The 25,428-nt window shown below is 49.8% G+C and overlaps 1 protein-coding gene across 2 annotated transcripts in view; it reads left to right on the top strand.

The window, feature by feature from the left end:
* The first annotated feature begins 3,216 nt into the window (after positions 1-3,216).
* LOC137377206 (trichohyalin) overlaps positions 3,217-25,428 on the top strand; it is a 65,124-nt gene continuing 42,912 nt past the window's right edge. For both annotated transcript variants that reach the window (XM_068046704.1, XM_068046703.1), the window contains exon 1: positions 3,217-3,275. The gene's annotated coding sequence lies outside the window, so the exon portion shown is untranslated. The remainder of the gene's footprint in view (positions 3,276-25,428) is intronic.

Raw genomic sequence — 25,428 nt, 5'->3', positions numbered from 1 at the left:
CCCCCCCACTCTCTTTCCCCCCCCACTCTCTTTCCCCCCCCCACTCTCTTCCCCCCCCACTCTCTTCCCCCTCCACTCTCTCCCCCTCCACTCTCTTTCCCCCCACTCTCTTTCCCCCCTCCACTCTCTTTCCCCCCCACTCTCTTCCCCCCCACTCTCTTTCCCCCCCACTCTCTTTCCCCCCCACTCTCTTCCCCCCCCCACTCTCTTTCCCCCCCACTCTCTTTCCCCCCCACTCTCTTTCCCCCCACTCTCTTTCCCCCCCACTCTCTTTCCCCCCCACTCTCTTTCCCCCCCCACTCTCTTTCCCCCCACTCTCTTTCCCCCCCACTCTCTTTCCCCCCCACACTCTCTTTCCCCCCCACTCTCTTTCCCCCCACTCTCTTTCCCCCCCCACTCTCTTTCCCCCCCCACTCTCTTTCCCCCCCACTCTCTTTCCCCCCCACTCTCTTTCCCCCCCACTCTCTTTCCCCCCACTCTCTTTCCCCCCCACTCTCTTTCCCCCCCACTCTCTTTCCCCCCCACTCTCTTTCCCCCCCACTCTCTTTCCCCCCCACTCTCTTTCCCCCCACTCTCTTTCCCCCCCACTCTCTTTCCCCCCCACTCTCTTTCCCCCCCACTCTCTTTCCCCCCCACTCTCTTTCCCCCCACTCTCTTCCCCCCCCCACTCTCTTTCCCCCCCAACTCTCTTTCCCCCCCACTCTCTTCCCCCCCACTCTCTTTCCCCCCCACTCTCTTCTCCACCACTCTTCCCCCCCACTTTCTTTACCCCCCCACTTTCCCCACCACTTTCTTTCCCCCACTTTCGTTCCCCCCACTCTCTTTCCCCCCCCCACTCTCTTTCCCCCCACTCTCTTTCCCCCCCACTCTCTTTCCCCCCCACTCTCTTTCCCCCCCACTCTCTTTCCCCCCCACTCTCTTTCCCCCCCACTCTCTTTCCCCCACTCTCTTTCCCCCCACTCTCTTTCCCCCCCACTCTCTTTCCCCCCACTCTCTTTCCCCCCCACTCTCTTTCCCCCCACTCTCTTTCCCCCCCACTCTCTTTCCCCCCCACTCTCTTTCCCCCCCACTCTCTTTCCCCCCCACTCTCTTTCCCCCCCACTCTCTTTCCCCCCACTCTCTTTCCCCCCACTCTCTTTCCCCCCCACTCTCTTTCCCCCCCACTCTCTTCCCCCCACTCTCTTTCCCCCCCACTCTCTTTTCCCCCCACTCTCTTTTCCCCCACTCTCTTCCCCCCTTTCTTTCCCCCCTTTCTTTCCCCCCTTTCTTTCCCCCCTTTCTTTCCCCCCTTTCTTTCCCCCCTTTCTTTCCCCCCTTTCTTTCCCCACTTTCTTTCCCCACTTTCTTGCCCCACTTTCTTGCCCCCCCCACTTTCTTCCCCCCCCACTTTCTTTCCCCCCCCCACTTTCTTTCCCCCCCCCACTTTCTTTCCCCCCCCACTTTCTTTCCCCCCCCCCACTTTCTTCCCCCCCCCACTTTCTTCCCCCCCACTTTCTTCCCCCCCACTTTCTTCCCCCCCCACTTTCTTCCCCCCACTTTCTTCCCCCCCCACTTTCTTCCCCCCCCACTTTCTTGCCCCCCACTGTCTTACCCCCCACTTTCTTACCCCCCACTTTCTTACCCCCCACTTTCTTGCCCCCCACTGTCTTACCCCCCACTTTCTTCCCCCCCACTTTCTTCCCCCCACTTTCTTCCCCCCCCCACTTTCTTCCCCCCCCACTCTCTTCCCCCCCACTCTCTTCCCCCCCCACTCTCTTCCCCCCCCACTCTCTTCCCCCCCCACTCTCTTCCCCCCGCACTCTCTTCCCCCCCCACTCTCTTCCCCCCCCACTCTCTTCCCCCCCCACTCTCTTCCCCCCCCACTCTCTTCCCCCCACTCTCTTCCCCCCCACTCTCTTCCCCCCACTCTCTTCCCCCCCACTCTCTTCCCCCCCCACTCTCTTCCCCCCCCACTCTCTTCCCCCCCCACTCTCTTCCCCCCCCACTCTCTTCCCCCCCCCACTCTCTTCCCCCCCCCACTCTCTTCCCCCCCCACTCTCTTCCCCCCCCCACTCTCTTCCCCCCCCCCACTCTCTTACCCCCCCCCACTCTCTTACCCCCCCCCACTCTCTTACCCCCCCCCACTCTCTTCCCCCCCCCCACTCTCTTCCCCCCCCCACTCTCTTCCCCCCCCACTCTCTTCACCCCCCCCCACTCTCTTCACCCCCCCCCACTCTCTTCACCCCCCCCACTCTCTTCACCCCCCCCACTCTCTTCACCCCCCCCACTCTCTTCACCCCCCCCACTCTCTTCACCCCCCCCACTCTCTTCCCCTCGCCCACTCTCTTCACCCCCCCCACTCTCTTCCCCCCCCACTCTCTTTACCCCCCCCCCACTCTCTTCACCACTCCCACTCTCTTCACCACTCCCACTCTCTTCCCCTCGCCCACTCTCTTCACCCCCCCCCACTCTCTTTCCCCCCCCCCCCCCCACTCTCTTCGTCACCACTCTCTTCACCCCCACTCTCCCCCTGTTGCTTTTTCTCTGACCATTGCTGCGAGCAGAAACAGTGCTTCCGAGCTCTGGACGGACTCGGGTTTTCTGCCTGACTTTTTTTTTAAATCGTAACGCTGGAACACCACGAATCTGTCCGAAGTTCGGAAGCGCTTTTCTTTCAGCATCTGTGAGCTGTGAAGCTGACACATTTTTTTTTAACAGCCGCTCTGAAGAAGGCAATGGGAAATATGTCATCCCTGAAGTTACCAGTCACGGACCCCCAAAATTGTTTCCATGGATCTGGTGTGCATGTACGGACACGTTCCCGGCGCCTGTTTTTGAGACAATTCAGAATCAACCACATTACAGAATCACAGAATCGTTACCGCGCAGCAGGAGGCCATTCTGCCCATCATGTCCGCACTGGCTCTCTGAAAGAGCAAATTCCCTCAGTTCCATTCCCCTGCCATCTCCCCGTAACCCTGCACATTCTTCCTTTTCATATAACTGTTTCATTCCCTTTTGAATGCTTCAATTGAACCTGCCCTCCACCACACTCTCAGGCAGTGCATTCCAGACCTTAACCACTCGCTGCATGAAAAAGTTTTTCCTAATGTCACTTTTGCTTCTCTTACCAAATATATCTAATGATACAATATAACAATTAAAATTATAATTATATATTAATAGTAATTATATACCTATCTAATACATCCTCTTTATCAATTTTAAACCCTTCTAGTGTCTGAATTACCTCCTCTTTCAACTGTGGGTCTGCAGTCACATGTAGGCCAGACCAGGTAAGGACGGCAGATTTTCTTCCCTAAAGGACATTAGTGAACAAGATGGGTTTTTACAACAATCGACAATGGTTTCATGGCGCCATTACTGAGACCAGCTTTCAATTCCAGATTTTTGTTAATTAATTGAATTTATGCCGAGTGGGATTTGAACCTGTGCCCCTGGGGCATTAGCCTGGGCCTCTGGATAACTGGCCCATTAACATTACCACTATGCCACCATTTCCCCAAAAACTTCCAATCCATTCAATTGACCCCCAGCCTCAACAGCTTTTTGGAGGTGCGAGTTCCAGATTTCCAGTACTCTTTGTGGGAAGAAGTGGTTCCTCACATCATCCCTGAATGGCCTGGCTCTTAAGTTTTAAGATTTTGCTTGCTTTTGCTGGGCTCCCCACCAGAGGAAATAGTTTCCTATTGAATCCTTTTAATCATCCAGAGAGTCTAGATCAAGGGGTCATAATCTCAGGATAAGGAGCTGGCTGTTTAGGGCTGAGTTGAGAGATTTCTTCACTCAAGGGGTTATGTATCATTGAAATTGTCTATCCCAGAGAGCTGTGGATGCTCAGATGTTGAGAGTATTCAAGACAGATCGATAGATTTTTGGGCACTACGGGACTCGAGGGATATGGGGCTAGGGAAAGTGGAGTTGGTGTAGGTGATATTGAATGGCGGCACAGGCTGGAAGGGTCGTATGGTTTACTCCTGCGATTTTGTTATCTTAAACACCTCAATTAGATCACTGCTTAACCTTCTAAACTTAGGGGAAGAAAGTTTAGTCTGTGCAACCTGCCCTCAGTTTAATAGTTTTAACCCTGGTATCAACTCCATTTACCTACCTTTGATCCGCGTCCCTTGATACCCTTACTCAAAAATAATCTGTCAAAGCTATGGAGGGATTTGGAAATGAGGATTTTTATTCCTGGCGCACTGTGAGCCAGTGAGGACGACGGTTGAGCAGGACTCGAGTATGTGACTGAGCAACAGCAGTCATGTGTTGGACTGGTTGGAGTTTATGGACCAGTGGCAGTGGGAGGACAGTGGAGAACTTGAGCTTAGAGGTGTGAAAGAGTTTCAGGGTCAGTGAGGCAGAGGTGGACGTAAGCAGTCTTGGTGACAGGATTATGGGGTTCCAAAGAAAAAGAGTGACACCAATTTAAATAGTGCCTTTCATGACCTCAGGATGTACCAAAGGACTTTACAGCTAATGTACTTTTGAAGTGCAGTCACTATTATAATGTAGGAAACTCAGTGGCCAATTTTCCACAGCAAGATCCCACAGACAGTAATGTGATAATGGCCAAATAGTCTGTTTCATTGATGTTGGTTTAGGGATCAATGTCAGTCAGGACACCGGAAGAGAACTCCCCTGCTCTTCAAAATAATGCGATGAGATCTTTTGTGTCCACCTGAGAGGGCCTCAGTCTAATTTCTCATCTGAAAGACAGCATTTCCAAATGGCAGCACTCCCTCAGTACTGACCCTCCGACAGGTAGGATTAGATTGGGCGGCTCGATTTTTCAGTCGGCGCAGACACGATGGGCTGAATGGCCTCCTTCTGTGCCGTAATTTTTCTATGGTTCCTATGACAATGCAGCACTCCCTCAGTACTGACGCTCCGACAGTGCAGCACTCCCTCAGGACTGACGCTCCGACAGTGCAGCACTCCCTCAATACTGACCCTCCGACAGTGTGGTGCTCCCTCAGTACTGACCCTCCGACAGTGCAGCACTCCCTCAGTACTAACCCTCCGACAGTGCAGCACTCCCTCAGGACTGAGACTCCGACAGTGCAGCACTCCGTCAATACTGACCCTCCGACAGTGTGGTGCTCCCTCAGTACTGACCCTCCGACAGTGCAGCACTCCCTCAGTACCGCACTGAAGTGTTGACCTGGATTTTATGCCTAAATCTTGGGAGCCACAGCTGACACCTAAAGCTGAAACTCCGATGTGGGTCAGACAGAACCTGATTGGCTGGTAGGGAATCTGTACCGAATTTGAAAATAAAACTGATAAAAATTGATTAAAACACCAATTAACTAATTAATAAGTAGAATAACTAAACCAGAGGGAGGAGATTACTGTATTTAGACAACATTTAATATTTATTGTAGAAATCTAGCACTAGGGACCACATAGTGAAGTGTATCATAATTTAGTAAGGATTTAATAAGAATTTATTTATTTTATATCAATTAACTAATTAGTGATAGAAATGACAGATAGATGGGTGAAGTGCTTCACCTGTGAGATGTGGGAGGTCCGTGATGCTTCCAGCGTTCCGGGCGACTACATCTGCAGGAAGTGTACCCAGTTGCAGCTCCTCACAGACCGCATGGATTGGTTGGAGCGGCAACTGGATGCACTTAGGAGCACGCAGGTGGCGTAAAGTGTCAAAGACAGGAGTTTTAGAGAAGTGGTTACACCCAAGGTGCAGGCAGATAGATGGGTGACCGCTAGAAGGGGCAGACAGTCAGTGCAGGAATCCCCTGTGGCTATCCCCCTCTCTAACAAGTATACCGTTTTGGATACTGTTGGGGGGGGATGGCCTATCAGGGGAAAACAGCAGCAGCCAGAGCAGTGGCACCACGGCTGGCACTGTTGTTCAGCAGGGAGGGGCAAAGCGCAGAAGAGCAATAGTTATAGGGGACTCTATAGTCAGGGGCACAGATCGGCACTTCTGTGGACGTGAAAGAGACTCCAGGAAGGTATGTTGCATCCCTGGTGCCAGGGTCAAGGATGTCTCTGAACGGACAGAGGGCATTCTGAAGGGGGAGGGTGAACAGCCAGAGGTTGTGGTACACATCGGTACCAATGACATAGGCAAGAAGAGTGATGAGGTCCTGCAGGGGGAGTTTAAGGAGTTAGGTAGTAAGTTTAAAAAACAGGACCTCTAGGGTTGTAATCTCTGGATTACTCCCTGTGCCACGTGCCAGTGAGGCTAGAAATAGGAAGATAAACACGTGGCTGAACAGCTGGTGTAGAAGGCAGGGTTTCAGATATCTGGACCATTGGGCTCTCTTGAGGGACAGATGGGACCTGTACAAGAAGGATGGGTTGCATCTAAACTGGAAGGGCACTAATATCCTGGCTGCAAGGTTTGCTAGCGTCACTCGGGAGGGTTTAAACTAGTGTGGCAGGGGGGTGGGAACCAGAGCAGTAGGACAGCAAGTGAAATAAATGTGGAGGACATAGTAAATAAGGCCAGTCGGACTAAGAGGAAGAGCAGGCAGGGAGATGTTGCTGAGCACAGCGGGACTGGTGGTCTGAAGTGCATTTGTTTCAATGCGAGAAGTATAACAGGTAAGGCAGATGAACTTAGAGCTTGGATTAGTACTTGGAAATATGATGTTGTTGCTATTACAGAGACTTGGTTGAGGGAAGGGCAGGATTGGCAGCTAAATGTTCCAGGCTTTAGAAGCTTCAGGCGGGATAGAGGGGGATGTAAAAGGGGTGGGGGAGTTGCATTACTGGTTAAGGAGAATATCACAGCTGTACTGCGGGAGGACACCTCAGAGAGGTCATGCAGCGAGGCAATATGGGTGGAGCTCAGGAATAGGAAGGGTGCAGTCACGATGTTGGGGGTTTACTACAGGCCTCCCAACAGCCAGCGGGAGGTGGAGGAGCAGATATGTAGACAGATTTTGGAAAGATGTAAAGGTAACAGGGTTGTAGTGGTGGGTGATTTTAACTTCCCCTATATTGACTGGGACTCACTTAGTGCTAGGGGCTTGGATGGGGCAGAATTTGTGAGGAGCATCCAGGAGGGCTTCTTGAAACAGTATGTAGATAGTCCAACTAGGGATGGGGCCTTTCTGGACCTGGTATTGGGGAATGAGGCCGGCCAGGTGGTCGAAGTTTCAGTGGGGGAGCATTTCGGGAGCAGTGACCATAATTCCATAAGTTTTAAGGTACTTGTGGATAAGGATAAGAGTAGTCCTCGGGTGAAGGTGCTTAATTGGGGAAGGCTAATTGTAACAATATTAGGCAGGAACTGAAGAATTTAGATTGGGGGCAGCTGTTTGAGCGTAAATCAACATCTGACATGTGGGAGTCTTTCAAACGTCAGCTGATTAGAATCCAGGACCAGCATGTTCCTGTGAGGAAGAAAGACAAGTTTGGCAAGTTTCGGGAAGCTTGGATAACAAGGGATATTGTGAGCCTAGTCAAAAAGAAAAAGGAAGCATTTGTAAGGGCTGGAAGGCTAGGAACAGATGAAGCACTTGAGGAATATAAAGACAGTAGGAAGGAACTTAAGCAAGGAGTTAGGAGGGCTAAAAGGGGTCATGAAAAGTCATTGGCAAACAGGATTAAGGAAAATCCCAAGGCTTTTTATGCATATATAAAGAGCAAGAGGGTAACCTGGGAAAGGGTTGGCCCACTCAAGGACAGAGATGGGAATCTATGTGTGGAGCCAGAGGAAATGGGTGAGGTGCTAAATGAGTACTTTGCATCAGTATTCACCAAGGAGAAGGACTTGGTGGATGATGAGCCTAGGGAAGGGAGTGCAGATAGTCTCAGTCATCTCATTATCAAAAAGGAGGAGGTGTTGGGTGTCTTGCAAAGCATTAAGGTAGATAAGTCCCCAGGGCCTGATGGGATCTACCCTAGAATACTGAGGGAGGCAAGGGAAGAAATTGCTGGGGCCTTGACAGAAATCTTTGCATCCTCATTGGCTACAGGTGAGGTCCCAGAGGACTGGAGAATAGCCAATGTTGTTCCTTTGTTTAAGAAGGGTGGCAAGGATAATCCAGGAAATTATAGGCCGGTGAGCCTTACGTCAGTGGTAGGGAAATTATTAGAGAGGATTCTTCGGGACAGGATTTACTCCCATTTGGAAACAAACGAACTTATTAGCGAGAGACAGCATGATTTTGTGAAGGGGAGGTCGTGTCTTACTAATTTGATTGAGTTTTTTGAGGAAGTGACGAAGATGATTGATGAGGGAAGGGTGGTGGATGTTGTCTATGTGGACTTTAGTAAAGCCTTTGACAAGGTCCCGCAGACTGGTGCAAAAGGTGAAGTCACACGGGATCAGAGGTGAGCTGGCAAGATGGATACAGAACTGGCTCAGTCACAGAAGACAGAGGGTAACAGTGGATGGGTGTTTTTCTGAATGGAGGGATGTGACTAGTGGTGTTCTGCAGGGATCAGTGCTGGGACCTTTGCTGTTTGTAGTATATATAAATGATTTGGAGGAAAATGTAGCTGGTCTGATCAGTAAGTTTGCGGACGACACAAAGGTTGGTGGAGTTGCGGATAATGATGAGGATTGTCAGAGGATACAGCAGGATGTAGATCGGTTGGAGACTTGGGCGGAGAAATGGCAGATGGAGTTTAATCCGGACAAATGTGAGGTAATGCATTTTGGAAGGTCTAATGCAGGTGGGAAGTATACAGTAAATGGCAGAACCCTTAGGAGTATTGACAGGCAGAGAGATCTGGGTGTACAGGTCCACAGGTCACTGAAAGTGGCAATGCAGGTGGATAAGGTAGTCAAGAAGTCATACGGCATGCTTGCCTTCATCAGTCGGGGCATAGAGTATAAAAATTGCCAAGTTATGCTGCAGCTGTACAGAACCTTAGTTAGGCCACACTTCGAATATTGCGTGCAATTCTGGTCGCCACACTACCAGAAGGACGTGGAGGCTTTGGAGAGGGTACAGAGGAGGTTTACCAGGATGTTGCCTGGTCTGGAGGGCATTAGCTATGAGGAGAGGTTGGAAAAACTCGGATTGTTTTCATTGGAACGACGGAGGTGGAGGGGCGACATGATAGAGGTGTACAAAGGTATGAGCGGCATGGACAGAGTGGATAGTCAGAAGCTTTTTGCCAGGGTGGAAGAGTCAGTTACTCGGGGACATAGGTTTAAGGTGCGAGGAGCAAAGTTTAGAGGGGATGTGCAAGGCAGGTTTTTTACACAGAGGGTGGTGAGTGCCTGGAACTTGCTGCCAGGGGAGGTGGTGGAAGCGGATACAATAGCGACGTTTAAGAGACTTCTTGACAAATATATGAATAGGAAGGGAATAGAGGGATATGGGCCCCGGAGGTGCAGAAGGTGTTAGTTTCGGCAGGCATCAAGATCAGCGCAGGCTTGGAGGGCCGAATGGCCTGTTCCTGTGCCTGTGCTGTACTGTTCTTTGTTCTAAAGTTTCACGGCCTGGCTGAGGCTAAGAAAATGATGGTGGGGATAGGGATTAGCGTCATTGTCGGAGGAACAGAATTCGTGGCAGAAGCCAATAATGAAGGGTTCCCTGTTCCTGATCAGTTGGAGGGAATTTTAATTTGTGCAGGATTGAATATGAGTTGAGGAAAGTGGTGGTAGGATAGAGCTGACTGTGATATGGAAGTTGACACTGACGCTGAGTGGCAACATTATTCATTCATGGGATGTAAGCGAATAGCATTAAGAAAAACAGGTGGCCCCAATAAAGTCATCAAACATGCTGCACCAATTTTTTTTTGAAGTGTCAACTTTTCAACTCCTTCATCAGCTATGGCTCAGTGGGTAGCACTCTCTCCTCTGAGTCAGAAGGCTGTGGGTCCACTCCAGAAACTCGAGCCCAGAATCCAACCTGACACTTGCAGTGCAATACTGAGGGCGTGCGACACTGTTACATGTCACCTTTCGAATGAGACATTAAACTGAGCACCGTCTGCCCTCAGGAAAGATCCCATGGCCACTATCCAAAGAACAGCAGGGGAGTTCTCCCTGGTGTTCTGACCAATACTTATCACAGAATCACAGAATAATACAGCGCAGAAGAGGCCCTTCGGCCCATCGACTCTGCACCAATGCATTAAAGACACCTGACCTATCTACCGAATCCCATTTGCCAGCACTTGGCCCATAGCCTTGAACGTTATGATGTGCCAAGTGCTCATCCAGGTACTTTTTAAAGGATGTGAGGCAACCCGCCTCCCTCCGCTGGCTGGAGTCATACCTAGCGCAAAAGATGATGGTTGTGGATGTTGGAGGTCAGTCATCTGAGCTCCAGGACATCACTGCTGGAGTTCCTCAGGGTATTGTCCTAGGCCCAACCATCTTCAGCTGCTTCATCAATGACCTTCCTTTAGCCATAAGGTCAGAAGTGGGGATGTTCGCTGATGATTGCACAATGTTCGGCACCATTCGCGACTCCTCAGATACTGAAGCAGTCCGTGTAGAAATGCAGCAAGACCTGGACAATATCCAGGCTTGGGCTGATAAGTGGCAAGTAACATTCGCGCCACACAAGTGCCAGGCAATGACCATCTCCAACAAGAGAGAATCTAACCATCTCCCCTTGACATTCAACGGCATTACCATTGCTGAATCCCCCACTATCAACATCCTAGGGGCTACCATTGACCAGAAACTGAACTGGAGTAGCCATATAAATACTGTGGCTACAAGAGCAGGTCAGAGGCTAGGAATCCTGAGGCAAGTAACTCACCTCCTGACTCCCCAAAGCCTGTCCACCATCTACAAGGCACAAGTCAGGAGTGTGATGGAATACTCTCCACTTGCCTGGATGGGTGCAGCTCCAACAACACTCAAGAAGCTCGACACCATCCAGGACAAAGCAGCCCGCTTGATTGGCACCCCATCTACAAACATTCACTCCCTCCACCACGCACAGTGGCAGCAGTGTGTACCATCTACAAGATGCACTGCAGCAATGCACCAAGGCTCCTTCCACAGCACCTTCCAAACCCGCGACCTCTACCAACTAGAAGGACAAGGGCAGCAAATACATGGGAACACCACCACCTGGAAGTTCCCCTCCAAGTCACACACCATCCTGACGTGGAACTATATCGCCATTCCTTCACTGTCGCTGGGTCAAAATCCTGGACCTCCCTTCCTAACAGCACTGTGGGTGTACCTATCTCACATGGACTGCAGCGGTTCAAGAAGGCAGCTCACCACCACCTTCTCAAGGGCAATTAGGGATGGGCAATAAATGCTGGCCTGACCAGTGACACCCACATGGCATGAATGAATTAAAAAAAAAACACCCTCCCAGGCAGTGCATTCCAGACCGTCACCACCCTCTGGGTAAAAAAGTTCTTCCTCAAATCCCCCTTAAACCTCCTGCCCTTCACCTTAAACTTGTGTCCCCTCGTAACTGACTCTTCAACTAAGGGGAACAGCTGCTCCCTATCCACCCTGTCAACCCTCAGTCTTCTCTGCTCCAGCGAAAACAACCCAAGCCTATCCAACCTCTCTTCATAGCTGAAATGTTCCATCCTAGGCACCATCCTGGTGAATCGCCTCTGCACCCCCTCCAGTGCAATCACATCCTTCCTATAATATGGCAACCAGAATTGCACACAGTACTCCAACTGTGGCCTTACCAAAGTTCTATACAACTCATGACCTCCCTGCTTTTGTAATCTATGCCTCGATTGATAAAGGCAAGTGTCCCATATGCCTTTTTCACCACCCTATTAACCTGCCCTTCTGCCTTCAGGGATCTGTGGACAAACACGCCAAGGTCCCTTTGTTCCTCGAAACTTCCCAGTGTCAGGCCATTCATTGAATACTTCCATGTCACATTACTCCTTCCAAAGTGTATCACCTCACACTTTTCAGGGTTAAATTCCATCTGTCACTTTTCTGCCCATTTGACCATCCCGTCTATATCTTCCTGTAACCCGAGACACTCAACCTCAATGTTAACCATTCGGCCAATCTTTATGTCATCCGCGAACTTACTGATCCTACCCCCCACATAGTCATCTATGTTGTTTATATAAATGACAAACAATAGGGGACCCAGCACAGATCCCTGTGGTATGCCACTGGACACTGGCTTCCAGTCACTAAATCAGCCGTCTGTCATCACTCCTGTGTCTCCTACAGCTAAGCCAATTTTGAATCCACCTTATCAAGTTACCCTGTATCCCATGTGCATTTGCTTTCTTGATAAGTCTCCCATGTGGGACCTTGTCAAAGGCTTTGCTGAAATCCATGTAAACTGCATCAACTGCACTACCCTCATCTACACACCTGGTCACATGCTCAAAAAATTCAATCAACTTGTCCCTCAGTCAACACTAATAAAACATTATCTGATCATTATCACATTAATGTTTGTGAGATCTTACTGTGTGCATGTTGACTGCTGTTTCCTACATTATAACAGTGACAACACTTCACAAGTGTTTCATTGGCTGTAAAGCAATTTGGGACATCCTCAGATCATGAAAGACACTATAGAAATGTAAATTCTTTCCTCTTTTTCTCCAAGTTCTTTATGGCCCTTACTTGAGTAAGGACCTGTCTCCCTTTGTGACTGCTTGCACAATGTGTTCCACCTTCTCAAATTTTGGGGCGATGACTTTTATACCTTTTTCGAGATTCCCATTGAAGAAGTTTAGCTCCAATTCCCCCTATTACAGACACACTGCGAGAGAGAGGAATCCTCCCTCTTTCCACCCAGTCACCCAGTCATTCCTCTAAACGTTTTGATCAGCTTACCCCTTAACCGCCTCACCTCTGGTGAAGGTAAGTTTACCCTTCAATTCATGCAGGCTACTTCTCATTCCAATCCTCTCTCTTCTAATTCATTAAGTAATGATCTATCAGGATGGAACCTTATCCCAAGGTATCCTGTTCCTAATGAGCAGCTTAATTTTCAAGCTGATTCCTACTTGCATCTCCAGTGACACACGAATCATATATCAGGGTTGCTAGAGACTGCATTGCATTAGGTTAATCATTTGTGGTTACAACTGCCTTAAGGATGTTCATTGTTCAGTCACCTGGATGCCTACAGGAATGTCTGTGAGGCGATCGCCCAGTACTGGCATGGCTGTTTTATCCACAGTGAGAAAACCTGTACCCGATTGTGACTCCATGCAGAAGATGATCTCAGTGAACAGTGCTACTTTAAACAGTAGCATCCTCCCTTACCCTGTCCCTCGACTAGCGCAGGATAAAGCAGCAGCAGGAAACCTCCTGAATAGCTCAGTGTGCTCGCAGTTGAGTCTAGTGCAGGGACAGGGGCTGAGAGGCGTCACACGCCCAGTGAGCGCTCTGTGCCCTGGGGGAGCTCACTCCCACTTCCGGCAACTACAGGGGGATCTCGTACGCAAAAGGAAGGTAAGTCTTCATTCCCCTCTAATCGAAGAATCCACATTGAGGCACTTTTGCTGGAAATGTCAGGGGTTCAAGTCACGCAGAGGCTCTTGGGAAATTGTTTTTTTTTGGTAGAACTTAGAATGTTGCATGAGTGACCTGATAAAAGTCTCCAAGATTTTGGAGGATCCTGATGAGATAAAATTGTTTCCACTGGTCAGTGAGAAATTCTAATGAGAATTAAATTGTTGCTTGAAAACAAATATTAAAGGGTGAGGGGGAGAGTGGGATTAGACTGGGTGGGATACTAAAGGGTGTGGGGAGTGAGGGGGAGAGTGGGATTAGACCAGGTGGGATATTAAAGGGTGTGGGGAGTGAGGGGGAGAATGGGATTAGACTGGGTGGGATATTAAAGGGAGAGGGGGAGAGTGAGATTAGACTGGGCGGGATATTAAAGGGAGTGGGGAGAGAGGGGGAGAGTGGGATTAGACTGGGCGGGATATTAAAGGGAGTGGGGAGAGAGGGGGAGAGTGGGATTAGACTGAGTGGGATATTAAAGGGAGCGGGGAGAGAGGGGGAGAGTGAGATTAGACTGGGCGGGATATTAAAGGGAGTGGGGAGAGAGGGGGAGAGTGAGATTAGACTGGGCGGGATATTAAAGGGAGAGGGGGAGAGTGGGATTAGACTGGGCGGGATATTAAAGGGAGTGGGGAGAGAGGGGGAGAGTGGGATTAGACTGGGCGGGATATTAAAGGGAGTGGGGGAGAGTGGGATTAGACTGGGTGGGATATTAAAGGGTGTGGGGAGTGAGGGGGAGAGTGGGATTAGACTGGGTGGGATACTAAAGGGTACGGGGAGTGAGGGGGAGAGTGGGATTAGACTGGGTGGGATACTAAAGGGTACGGGGAGTGAGGGGGAGAGTGGAATTAGAGGGGGAGAGTGGAATTAGACTGGGTGGGATACTAAAGGGTGTGGGGAGTGAGGGGGAGAGTGGGATTAGACTGGGTGGGATACTAAAGGGTGTGGGGAGTGAGGGGGAAGAGTGGGATTAGACCAGGTGGGATATTAAAGGGTGTGGGGAGTGAGGGGGAGAATGGGATTAGACTGGGTGGGATATTAAAGGGTACGGGGAGCGAGGGGGAAAGTGGGTTTAGGGTGGGTGTCTTGTGGTGATTGGCCTGTTTCTCTGTTGGCGTATTCAATGATTCTAGACTTTTCCAGAACATTTTTCAGCCAATGAAGTACTCTTTGACGTGTACAGTCACTGTTGTAAAGTAGGAAATTCGGCAGCCAATCTGCACAAAGCAAGATCCCACACACAGCAATGTGATAAATAGCCAGTTAATTTGTTTTAGAGATAAATATTGGCCAGGATTCTGGGGACAATCGACATGCTCACTTTCCAGTAGTGGCCATGGGATTTATTTTTTTCCACATGTGCAGGCAAACGGGGCCTCAGTTTAATGTGGAAGATGGCACTACCATAGTGCAGTGCTCCCTCAGTACTGACCCTCTGACAATGCAGCGCTCCTTCAGTACTGACCCTCCGACAGCGCAGCGCTCCCTCAGTACTGACCCTCCGACAGCGCAGCGCTCCCTCAGTACTGACCCTCTGACAGTGCAGCGCTCCCTCAGTACTGACCCTCCAACAGTACAGTGATCCCTCAGTATTGATCCTCCAACAGTACAGTGCTCCCTCAGTACTGACCCTCTGACAGTGCAGCGCTCCCTCAGTACTGACCCTCCGACAGCGCAGCGCTCCCTCAGTACTGACCCTCCAACAGTACAGTGATCCCTCAGTATTGATCCTCCAACAGTACAGTGCTCCCTCAGTACTGACCCTCCGATAGTGCAGTGCTCCCTCAGTACTGACCCTCCAACAGTGCAGTGCTCCCTCAGTACTGACCCTCCGATAGTGCAGCACTCCCTCAGTACTGACCCTCCAACAGTGCAGTGCTCTCTCAGTACTGACCCTCCAACAGTGCAGCATCCCTCAGTACTGACCCTCCCACAGTGCAGCGCTCCCTCAGTACTGACCCTCCGACAGTGCAGCATTCCTCAGTACTGACCCTCCGATAGTGCAGCACTCCCTCAGTACTGACTCTCCGACAGTGCAGCATCCCTCAGTACTGACCCTCCGACAGCGCAGCACTCCCTTAGTACTGACCCTCCGACAGTGCAGCACTCCCTCAATACTGACCCTTTGACAGTGCAGCACTCCCTCAGTACAGCATTGGGTGTCCCTGGAATGGGACTCTAATATGGAGCAGGATTTCATTTCACTCATTGGCAGAATCGGAGGTCCCACTTTCGCTCCCTCCTAGAGGAAGTGTTGTACTTTTAAATCCAACACTAACGTCCAAACTATCAACATCCTGGGGGTTACCATATGACCAGAAACTGACCTGGACCAGCCACATAAATACTTTGGCTACAAGAACAGGACAGAGGCTGGGAATTCTGCAGCGAGTAACTCACCTCCTGTTTCCCCAAAGCCTGTCCACCAGGCACAAGTCAAAGAACAAAGAACAGTACAGCACAGGAACAGGCCATTCGGCCCTCCAAGCCTGCGCTGATCTTGATGCCTGCCTGAACTAAAACCTTCTGCACTTCCGGGGCCCATATCCCTCTATTCCCATCCTATTCATGTATTTGTCAAGATGCCTCTTAAACGTCTCTATCGTACCTGCTTCCACCACCTGCCCCAGCAGCAAGTTCCAGGCACTCACCACCCTCTGTGTAAAGAACTTGCCTCGCACATCCGCTCTAAACTTTGCCCCTCGCACCTTAAACCTATGTCCCCTAGTAACTGACTCTTCCACCCTGGCAAAAAGCTTCTGACTATCCACTCTGTCCATGCCGCTCATAACTTTGTAAACCTCTATCATGTCGCCCCTCCACCTCCGTCGTTCCAGTGAAAACAATCCGAGTTTACCCAACCTCTCCTCATAGCTAATGCCCTCCAGACCAGGCAACATCCTGGTAAACCTCTTCTGTACCCTCTCCAAAGCCTCCACGTCCTTCTGGTAGTGTGGCGACCAGAATTGCACGCAATATTCTAAGTGTGGCCTAACTAAGGTTCTGTACAGCTGCAGCATGACTTGCCAATTTTTATACTCTATGCCCCGACTGATGAAGGCAAGCATGCCGTATGCCTTCTTGACTACCTTATCCACCTGCGTTGCCACTTTCAGTGACCTGTGGACCTGTACGCCCAGATCTCTCTGCCTGTCAATACTCCTAAGTGTTCTGCCATTTACTGTATACTTCCCACCTGCATTAGACCTTCCAAAATGCATTACCTCACATTTGGCTGGATTAAACTCCATCTGCCATTTCTCCGCCCAAGTCTCCAACCGATCTATATCCTGCTGTATCCTCTGACAATCCTCATCACTGTCCGCAACTCCACCAACCTTTGTGTCGCCGCAAACTTACTAATCAGACCAGCTACATTTTCCTCCAAATCATTTATATATACTACAAACAGCAAAGATCCCAGCACTGATCCCTGCGGAACACCACTATTCACAGCCCTCCATTCAGAAAAGCACCCTTACACTGCTACCCTCTGTCTTCTATGACCGAGCCAGTTCTGTATCCATCTTGCCAGCTCACCTCTGATCCCGTGTGACTTCACCTTTTGTACCAGTCTGCAATGAGTGGGAAGTCAGGAATGTGATGGAATACTCTCCACTTCCCTGGATGGGTGCAGCTCCAACAACACTCAAGAAGCTCGACACCATCCAGGACAAAGCAGCCCGCTTGATTAGCACCCCATTTACAGCATTCACTCCCTCCACCATCGATGCACAGTGGCAGCAGTGTGTACCATCTACAAGATGCACTGCAGCATCTCACCAAGGCTCCATAGACAGCACCTTTCAAACCTGCAACCTCTACCACCTAAAAGGACAAGAGCAGCAGATGCATGGGAACACACCACCTGCAAGTTCCCCTCCAAGTCACACACCATCCTGACTTGGAACTATATTGCTGTTCCTTCACTGTCGCTGGGTCAAAATCCTGGAACTCCCTTTCTAACAGCATTGTGGGTGTTCCTACCCCACATGGACTGCAGCAGTTCAAGAAGGCAGCTCACCACCACCTTCTCAAGGGCAATTAGGGATGGGCAATAAATGCTGGCCTGGCCAGCGACGCCCACATCCCATGAATGAATAAAACATTTTAAAAAGAGAGGCCGCAACAAGGCTTTCACAATGTTGATTCCTGGGATGAGAGGGTTGTCCTATGATGACAGGTTGAGTAGAACGGGCCTATACTCTCTGGAGTTTAGAAAAATGAGAGGTGATCTCATTGAAACACATATAATTGAGAGGGCTTGACACTAAGAGGTTGTTTCCCTTGGCTCGAGAGTCTAGAACAGGGTCATAGTTTAAGAATAAGAGCTGGCCAATTTAGGACTGAGTTGAGGATGAATTTCTTCACTCAGAGGATGGTGAATCATTGGAATTCTCTGCCCCAGAGGGCGGTGGAGGTTCAGTCATTGAGCATGTTCAAGACTGAGATCGATAGATTTCTACATATTAAAAACATCAAGGGATACGGGATAGTGCAGGAAAATGGTGAAGTAGAAGATCAGCCATGATCTCACTGAAAGGCAGACGGGGTCGAAGGGCTGAATGGCCTACTCCTATTTTTTATTTTTTATTTTATGCTCTAATGCTATGTGCAATGCCTGAATCAGATGGCTACCATGAGTATTTGAGAAACCATCTGACCCAATATGGGAACAAATCAACTTTGGGTGCCCATGGAGCAGGGGTAAACTGCACCAAGCGGGCAGAGCTGGCCCCTGTTCTGCACGCCAGAAACAAGCGTGATTTGGGGGCCAAATCCAGGGTCGTGGGTCACGATCAATTGCTGATGCAATCTCCCAGAAACCCCCCCCCATCCCGAGTTTTAACTGGAGGCCACCTATACACAAGTGACCAATTCTGTCTCTCACTGAATCCAGCTGCATTTTCCACATTACTGCAATGAATACTCTTCAAACATACCTCATAGGCAGTAAATTGCTTTGGGACAATAACAACATCTTGCATTTTTAGAGTGACTTTAACTCAGTAAAACATCCCAAAGACCCTTACAGGAGCTTTAACACTTGAACACCGAACCATATAAGAAGATACTAGGACAGGTGACCGAAAGCTTGGTCTAAGAATAGATTCTAAGGAGTGTCTTAAAGGAGGTGGAAAGGTTTATGGAGGGAATTCCAGAGCTTAGGGCCCAGGCAGCTGAAGGCACAGCCACCAATGATGGAGCGATTAAAATCGAGGGGGCGCAAGAAGCCAGAATTAGAGGAGTGCAGAGATCTCAGAGAGTTGTAGGGGCTGGAGGAGGTTACAGAGATAGGGAGGGTTGTAGGGCTGGAGGAGGTTACAGAGATAGGGAGTGTTGTAGGACTGGAGGAGGTTACAGAGATAGGGAGGGTTGTAGGGCTGGAGGAGGTTACAGAGATAGGGAGGGTTGTAGGGCTGGAGGAGGTTACAGAGATAGGGAGGGTTGTAGGGGCTGGAGGAGATTACAGAGATAGGGAGGGTTGTAGGGGCTGGAGGAGGTTACAGAGATAGGGAGGGTTGTAGGGCTGGAGGAGGTTACAGAGATAGGGAGGGTTGTAGGGGCTGGAGGAGGTTACGGAGATAGGGAGGGTTGTAGGGGCTGGAGGAGATTACAGAGATAGGGAGGGTTGTAGGGGCTGGAGGAGGTTACAGAGATAGGGAGGGTTGTAGGGCTGGAGGAGGTTACAGAGATAGGGAGTGTTGTAGGACTGGAGGAGGTTACAGAGATAGGGAGGGATGTAGGGCTGGAGGAGGTTACAGAGATAGGGAGGGTTGTAGGGGCTGGAGGAGGTTACGGAGATAGGGAGGGTTGTAGGGGCTGGAGGAGATTACAGAGATAGGGAGGGTTGTAGGGGCTGGAGGAGGTTACAGAGATAGGGAGGGTTGTAGGGCTGGAGGAGGTTACAGAGATAGGGAGTGTTGTAGGACTGGAGGAGGTTACAGAGATAGGGAGGGTTGTAGGGCTGGAGGAGGTTACAGAGATAGGGAGGGTTGTAGGGGCTGGAGGAGGTTACGGAGATAGGGAGGGTTGTAGGGGCTGGAGGAGATTACAGAGATAGGGAGGGTTGTAGGGGCTGGAGGAGGTTACAGAGATAGGGAGGGTTGTAGGGCTGGAGGAGGTTACAGAGATAGGGAGGGTTGTAGGGCTGGAGGAGGTTACAGAGATAGGGAGGGTTGTAGGGACTGGAGGAGGTTACAGAGATAGGGAGGGTTGTAGGGCTGGAGGAGGTTACAGAGATAGGGAGGGTTGTAGGGCTGGAGGAGGTTACAGAGATAGGGAGGGTTGTAGGGGCTGGAGGAGGTTACGGAGATAGGGAGGGTTGTAGGGGCTGGAGGAGATTACAGAGATAGGGAGGGTTGTAGGGGCTGGAGGAGGTTACAGAGATAGGGAGGGTTGTAGGGCTGGAGGAGGTTACAGAGATAGGGAGTGTTGTAGGACTGGAGGAGGTTACAGAGATAGGGAGGGTTGTAGGGCTGGAGGAGGTTACAGAGATAGGGAGGGTTGTAGGGCTGGAGGAGGTTACAGAGATAGGGAGGGTTGTAGGGCTGGAGGAGGTTACAGAGATAGGGAGGGTTGTAGGGACTGGAGGAGGTTACAGAGATAGGGAGGGTTGTAGGGCTGGAGGAGGTTACAGAGATAGGGAGGGTTGTAGGGGCTGGAGGAGGTTACGGAGATAGGGAGGGTTGTAGGGGCTGGAGGAGATTTCAGAGATAGGGGGGGGTTGTAGGGGCTGGAGGAGGTTACAGAGATAGGGAGGGTTGTAGGGGCTGGAGGAGATTACAGAGATAGGGAGGGTTGTAGGGGCTGGAGGAGGTTACAGAGATAGGGAGGGTTGTAGGGGCTGGAGGAGGTTACGGAGATAGGGAGGGTTGTAGGGGCTGGAGGAGGTTATGGAGATAGGGAGGGTTGTAGGGGCTGGAGGAGATTACAGAGATAGGGAGGGTTGTAGGGGCTGGAGGAGATTACAGAGATAGGGAGGGTTGTAGGGGCTGGAGGAGGTTACAGAGATAGGGAGGGTTGTAGGGGCTGGAGGAGATTACAGAGATAGGGAGGGTTGTAGGGGCTGGAGGAGGTTACAGAGATAGGGAGGGTTGTAGGGCTGGAGGAGGTTACAGAGATAGGGAGGGTTGTAGGGCTGGAGGAGGTTACAGAGATAGGGAGGGTTGTAGGGACTGGAGGAGGTTACAGAGATAGGGAGGGTTGTAGGGCTGGAGGAGGTTACAGAGATAGGGAGGGTTGTAGGGCTGGAGGAGGTTACAGAGATAGGGAGGGTTGTAGGGACTGGAGGAGGTTACAGAGATAGGGAGGGTTGTAGGGCTGGAGGAGGTTACAGAGATAGGGAGGGTTGTAGGGCTGGAGGAGGTTACAGAGATAGGGAGCGTTGTAGAGATAGAGGAGGAGGTTACAGAGATAGAGGAGGAGGTTACAGAGATAGGGAGGGGTCAAGTCCATGGATGGATTTGAAAACAAGGATGAGAATTTTAAAATTGATACATTGCTGAACTGGGAGCCAACGTTAATGGGACTTAGTGTGAGTTAAGATCCAGGCAGTAGAGCTGTGGATAAGCACAAGCTAATGGAGGGTGGAAAATGGGTGGCCAGCCAGGAGAGTGTTGGAATAGTGAAGTCTAGAGGCAACGAAGGCACGAATGAGGGTTTCAGCAGCAGATGAGGTGAGGCAGTGTTGGAGCTGGGTGATGTTATGGAGGTGGAAATAGGCCGTCTTAATGATGGTGCAGATTATGTGGTACGACGCTCATCTTGGGTCAAGTACCAAATTAAGGTTGCAAACAGTCTAGATGAGCCTCAGACAGTTGCCAGGGAGAGGGATAGTCAGTGATGAGCGGATGGTGTTTGTGGCAGGGACTGAAGACAATGGCTTTGGTCTTCCCAAAATTTAATTGGAGGAAATTTCTGCTCATCCTATGCTGGATGTTGGATAAGCAGCCTGATAACTTAGCAACAGTGGAGGAATCGAGAGAGGTGGTGAGGTAGAGCTGGGTTTCATCAGTGCACATGTGAAAATTAACACTGTGCTTTTGGATGATGTCACCGAGGAGCAACGTGTAGATGAGAAATAGGAGGGGGCCAAGGATAGACCCTTGGGTTTCTAGGGGTAACTATGTAGGAGTAGGAAGAGAAGCCATAGTAGGAGATTCTCTGGATAGGATTAGATAGATAAGAATGGAACCAGGTGAGAGCAGCCCCACCCAGCTGGACAACAGTGGAGAGGTGTTGGTGGAGGATAGTGTGGTCAACCATGTCAAAGGCTGCAGACAGGTGAAGAAAGATGAGGAGTAAAAGTTTATCTTTATCACAGTCACTTTGGACATTATTTGTGACTTTGATAAGAGTTGTTTCAGTACCGTGGCAAGGGCTGAAATCTGATTGGAGGGATTCAAACATAGAGTTCTGGGAAAGATGGGCATGCATTTGGGAGGTGACAACATGTTCGAGGATTTTGGAGAGGAAAGGGAGGTTGGAGATGGGTCAGCAGTTTGCAAGGATGGTGGGGTCAAGTGTTGATTTTTTGAGGAGCGGGCAGATGATGGCCGAATTGAAGGAGAAAGGGACAACACCTGGGGAGAGAGAGCCGCTAACAATGTCAGCTAACATTGGAACCAGGAAGGAAAGTTGTGTGGTCAACGGTCTACACCTGGGCCGAACTGGAACCAATGTCCTTGGGGGTGCTTTTGCTAACGCTGTTGGGGAGGGTTTAAACTAATGTGGCAGGGGGGTGGGAACCAAATGAGGAGGTCAGTGGACAGTAAGGATGTAGTAACTAAAACCTGTAAGGAACTAGATAATGAAGTCAGCGTGACTAAGGGAAAGAGTAGGCAGGGAGCAGATGATGAACGCAAAGGGACTGGTGGTCTGAGGTGCATTTGTTTTAATGTAAGAAATGTGGTAGGTAAGGCAAATGAATTAGGGCTTGGATTAGTACCTGGGAGTATGATGTTATTGCTATTACTGAGACTTGGTTGAGGGAAGGGCATGATTGGCAACTAAATATCCCAGGATATCGATGCTTCAGGCGGGATAGAGAGGGAGGTAAAAGGGGTGGAGGAGTTGCATTACTGGTCAAAGAGGATATCACAGCTGTGCTGAAGGAGGGCACTATGGAGGACTCGAGCAGTGAGGCAATATGGGCAGAACTCAGAAATAGGAAGGGTGCGGTAACAATGTTGGGGCTGTACTACAGGCCTCCCAACAGCGAGCGTGAGATAGAGGTACAAATATGTAAACAGATTATGGAAAGATGTAGGAGCAACAGGGTGGTGGTGATAGGAGATTTTAATTTTCCCAACATTGACTGGGATTCACTTAGTGTTAGAGGTCTAAATAGAGCAGAATTTGTAAGGAGCATCCAGGAGTGTTTTCTAGAGCAGTATGTAAATAGTCCAACTCGGGAAGGGGCCATACGAGACCTGGTGTTGGGGAATGAGCCCAGCCAGGTGGTTGAAGTTTCAGTAGGGGACTACTTTGGGAATAGTGATCACAATTCCGTAAGTTTTAGAATACTCATGGACAAAGACGAGAGTGGTCCTAAAGGAAGAGTGCTAAATTGGGGGAAGGCCAACTATACCAAAATTCGGTAGGATCTGGGGAATGTAGATTGGGAGCAGCTGTTTGAAGGTAAATCCACATTTGATATGTGGGAGGCTTTTAAAGAGAGGTTGATTAGCGTGCAGGAGAGACATGTTCCTGTGAAAATGAGGGATAGAAATGGCAAGATTAGGGAACCATGGATGACAGGTGAAATTGTGAGATTAGCTAAGAGGAAAAAGGAAGCATACATAAGGTCTAGGAGGCTGAAGAAAGACGAAGCTTTGAAAGAATATCGGGAATGTAGGACCAATCTGAAACGAGGAATTAAGAGGGCTAAAAGGGGTCATGAAATATATTTAGCAAACAGGGTTAAGGAAAATCCCAAAGCCTTTTATTCATATATAAGGAGCAAGAGGGTAACTAGAGAAAGGATTGGCCCACTCAAGGACAAAGGAGGAAAGTTATGCGTGGAGTCAGAGAAAATGGGTGAGATTCTAAACGAGTACTTTGCATCGGTATTCACCGAGGATGTTGAGGTTGGGGACAGATGTTTGATTACTCTAGGTCAAGTCGGCATAAGGAGGGAGGAAGTGTTGGGTATTCTAAAAGGCATTAAGGTGGACAAGTCCCCAGGTCCGGATGGGATCTATCCCAGGTTACTGAGGGAAGCGAGAGAGGAAATAGCTGGGGCCTTAACAGATATCTTTGCAGCATCCTTAAACACGGGTGAGGTCCCGGAGGACTGGAGAATTGCTAATGTTGTCCCCTTGTTTAAGAAGGGTGGCAGGGAAAATCCAGGTAATTATAGACCGGTGAGCCTGACGTCAGTGGTAGGGAAGCTGCTGGAGAAGATACTGAGGGATAGGATCTATTCCCATTTGGAAGAAAATGGGCTTATCAGTGATAGGCAACATGGTTTTGTGCAGGGAAGGTCATGTCTTACCAACTTAATAGAATTCTTTGAGGAAGTGACAAAATTGATTGATGAGGGAAGGGCTGTAGATGTCAGATACATGGACTTCAGTAAGGCGTTTGATAAGGTTCCCCGTGGTAGGCTGATGGAGAAAGTGAAGTCGCATGGGGTCCAGGGTGTACAAGCTAGATGGATAAAGAACTGGCTGGGCAACAGGAGACAGAGAGTAGCAGTGGAAGGGAGTTTCTCAAAATGGAGATGTGTGACCAGTGGTGTTCCACAGGGATCCGTGCTGGGACCACTGTTGTTTGTGATATACATAAATGATTTGGAGGAAAGTATAGGTGGTCTGATTAGCAAGTTTGCAGACGACACTAAGATTGGTGGAGTAGCAGATAGTGAAGGGGACTGTCAGAGAATACAGCAGAATATAGATAGATTGGAGAGTTGGGCAAAGTAATGGCAGATGGAGTTCAATCAGGGCAAATGCGAGGTGATGCATTTTGGAAGATCCAATTCAAGAGTGAACTATACAGTAAATGGAAGAGTCCTGGGGAAAATTGATGTACAGAGAGATTTGGGTGTTCAGGTCCATTGTTCCCTGAAGGTGGCAACGCAGGTCAATAGAGTGGTCAAGAAGGCATACGGCATGCTTTCCTTCATCGGACGGGGTATTGAGTACAAGGGTTGGCAGGTCATGTTACAGTTGTATAAGATTTTGGTTCGGCCACATTTGGAATACTGCGTGCAGTTCTGGTCGCCACATTACCAAAAGGAGGTAGATGCTTTGGAGAGGGTGCAGAGGAGGTTCACCAGGATGTTGCCTGGTATGGAGGACGCTAGCTATGAAGAGAGGTTGAGCAGATTAGGATTATTTTCATTAGAAAGACGGAGGTTGAGGGGGGACCTGATTGAGGTGTACAAAATCATGAGAGGTATAGACAGGGTGGATAGCAAGAAGCTTTTTCCCAGAGTGGGGGATTCAATTACTAGGGATCACGAGTTCAAAGTGAGAGGGGAAAAGTTTAGGGGGGATATGCGTGGAAAGTTCTTTACGCAGAGGGTGGTGGGTGCCTGGAACGCGTTGCCAGCGGAGGTGGTAGACGCGGGCACGATAGCGTCTTTTAAGATGTATCTAGACAGATACATGAATGGGCAGGAAGCAAAGAGATACAGACCCTTAGAAAATAGGCGACATGTTTAGATAGAGGATCTGGATCGGCGCAGGCTTGGAGGGCCGAAGGGCCTGTTCCTGTGCTGTAATTTTCTTTGTTCTTTGTAACAGTTTGGTGGGATTATGGGTGAGAGAGCAGGAGGTGGGTCCACGGAAAAGATGAGGTCAGAGAGGACACAATGGGAGATGGGATAGAACCTCAAAAAAACTGTGGGTTCAGGGCTGGGGCAGTGGGGGACCATTAAGGGAAGATTGGCCCCCTGGATTTAGGTGAAAGGAGGGAGGTGTGAGGGGCAATTGAATGCATGATCTCTATCTTTGTAACCATGAATGCCATGAACTCCTCACACTTAGTCATAGAATAATAGT

The sequence above is a fragment of the Heterodontus francisci genome, chromosome 14, assembly GCF_036365525.1.
Source record: "Heterodontus francisci isolate sHetFra1 chromosome 14, sHetFra1.hap1, whole genome shotgun sequence".
NCBI classification, from domain to species: domain Eukaryota; kingdom Metazoa; phylum Chordata; class Chondrichthyes; order Heterodontiformes; family Heterodontidae; genus Heterodontus; species Heterodontus francisci.
This window is presented reverse-complemented; position numbering and strand designations above follow the sequence as displayed.